The 2,490-nt window shown below is 33.7% G+C and overlaps 1 protein-coding gene across 3 annotated transcripts in view; it reads right to left on the reverse strand.

Annotated features, from left to right (window-relative positions):
• tat (tyrosine aminotransferase) overlaps positions 1–2,490 on the reverse strand; it is a 45,063-nt gene that overhangs the window by 40,004 nt on the left and 2,569 nt on the right. For 2 of the 3 annotated variants that reach the window (XM_020612756.1, XM_020612759.1), the window contains exon 2: positions 792–1,015. The exons of the other annotated variant lie outside the window; for it this stretch is intronic. The gene's annotated coding sequence lies outside the window, so the exon portion shown is untranslated. The remainder of the gene's footprint in view (positions 1–791; positions 1,016–2,490) is intronic. 3 annotated transcript variants of the gene reach the window in all.

The raw sequence follows: 2,490 nt of genomic DNA on the forward strand, positions 1-2,490 counted from the left end.
TTTGTTTTCCTGTTTTTTTTTATTGTATGGATGGTGATTCAGCATCCATACTATGTTTTCCAATTATTTCTTTATTGTATGGCTGCTGATTCAGCAGCCATACTATGTTTTCCAATAATTTCTTTATTTATTTATTGTTCATATGTGGTGACTTCAATATAGATTTGTTAAATCCTAACAAGCACACAGGACATTACAAGTGCTATGGATGAGAAGAAATACTCGATAGGAATATTTATTGACCTAAAAAAGGCATTTGACACAATTAATCATGAATTATTAATGGACAAGTTAGAAAAATATGGGATCAGAGGAGTGGCTCTGAATTGGATTAGTAGTTATTTGACACAGAGGCGTCAATTTGTGAAGTTGGGTGAATACCAATCGAGTGAGCTGGATATTGTATGTGGAGTACCTCAGGGTTCTGTTTTGGAACCTAAATTATTTATATTATACATTAATGATATGTGCAAGGTTTCTGATTTAGTGAAAGTGGTTTTGTTTACTGATGACACTACCATATGGGCATCGGGTGAAAACCTACAGCAACTCTCTGGACGGGTTTCACAGGAACTTGAGAAGATAAAGAAATGGTGTGAAATGATTTTAGCATATGGCTGCAATATAACAAAGAGTGAAAAATTTAAGGGGGTTTGAATACTTTCTGTACCCACTGTAAATAAACTTAAGACAGAGCCCTGGCACAACTGTGGATAGAATATTTAAGTAAAACCAGTTTGAAATGATTTTACACATTCGGTTAATGAGTGAATGAAACTGCATTTCCATACCATGGTCTTGAGGCCAAACATGATCTTCATGTGTTTGATGGTGGCCACCAGCCTGGGCAGCAGCCTGTAAGTGGCTTCCAGAAAGCAAATCACTCTTTCAAAGCGTTCCATGTCCCTCTTCTTCACAATGGAATACACCTGGGTAGAGGCAACATGCAGCCTCCATGTATCTTCAAGGCCCAGAGGCTGGGACTCCACCTCTGGCAAACTGGAAGGGTCCACAACTGCCAGGGGAAAACACGGAGCATGTCACATCCTACTCAGATTTCATTGCAATTGTCCATTTTTGAACAGTCGTCTACTATGTTTTACACTGACCAAATGTATTTTTAGCATGAAACGGTCCCTTTCAGCTTGTCTTATTACTATACATTTAATATTATTGAATTACTATTACTGAAGCATTTATATGTAAGCAGCATGTTAATGTAGCTTGTCAACACTGAGATACTGCCATTTAAACTACTTTAAATACTGTTTGTCTATTGTAGTTTAATATATAATTTACTAACTGACCACTTAATTTGTATGTAAGTTGTGATTAAATATCAATGTGTGGAGTACAATAAGCCAACTACAACTGTACTGTAATACAAAGTACACTAGAGAAATGCATTTTCTGAAATAAATTTGTATGGATGCCGAGTGCTGAAAGATCGCCCTGAAAATGCTGAATATTTTGACACCTGAATGGTTTGGCTAGCTGAAAGTATGCTGAAGAAGAATTTTCCCATTCATTTGAATAGGTCAAGATTTTCAAAATAAAGCTAAATATTTTAAAAGTATGAAGTTTAGAAAACTTCTGAAGAGAAGCATAAATGTCCTTGAAGAGCTGCACATTTTGATAGCTGAAATTATGCTGAAGTAGAATTTTCCCATTCATTTGAATGGGGCAGGATTTTCAAAATAAAGCTAAATATTTCAAAAGTATGAAGTTTAGAAAACTTCTGAAGAAAAGCATGAATGTCCTTGAAGAGCTGAACATTTTGAAAGCTTAAATTATGCTGAAGTAGTAATTTCCCATTCATTTGAATGGGGCAAGATTTTCAAAATAAAGCTAATATTTTAAAAGTATGAAGTTTAAAAATGTTTTGAATAAAAGCATGAATGTCCTTCAAGAATTGAACATTTTAATAGCTGAAATAGATGAAAGTATGCGGAAGTTGAATTTCCCCATTCATTTGAATGGGGCAAGATTTTCAAAATTAAGCTGTTTCAAGAGTATGAAGTTTAGAAATACTCAGAACAGAAGCATGAATGTCCTTGAAGAGCTCAACATTTTGATAGCTGAAATTATGCTGAAGTTGAATTTCCCCATTCATTTGAATGGAGCAAGATTTTCAAAATAAAGTTGAACATTTAAAATGTATGAAGTTTTGAAAACTTATGAATAGTAGTATGAATGCCCTTGAAGAGGTGAACATTTTGATATCTGAAATAGCTGAAAGTGTGTTGAAGAAAAATTTTCCCATTCATTTGAATGGGGGCAAGATTTTCAAAATAAACCTAAATATTTCAAAAGTATGAAATACTTGGATAACATAGTATGGATGCTGAATCAGCATCCATACTATGTTTTCCGATTATTTATTATTGTATGGATGCAGAATCAGCATCCATACAATAATAATAATAATAAATATATATATTGTATGGATGCTTGTCAGCATCCATACAATAAAAAATTTGATAAAATAGT

Source organism: Monopterus albus, unplaced genomic scaffold, assembly GCF_001952655.1.
Source record: "Monopterus albus unplaced genomic scaffold, M_albus_1.0 scaffold127.1, whole genome shotgun sequence".
Taxonomy (NCBI): Eukaryota; Metazoa; Chordata; class Actinopteri; order Synbranchiformes; family Synbranchidae; genus Monopterus; species Monopterus albus.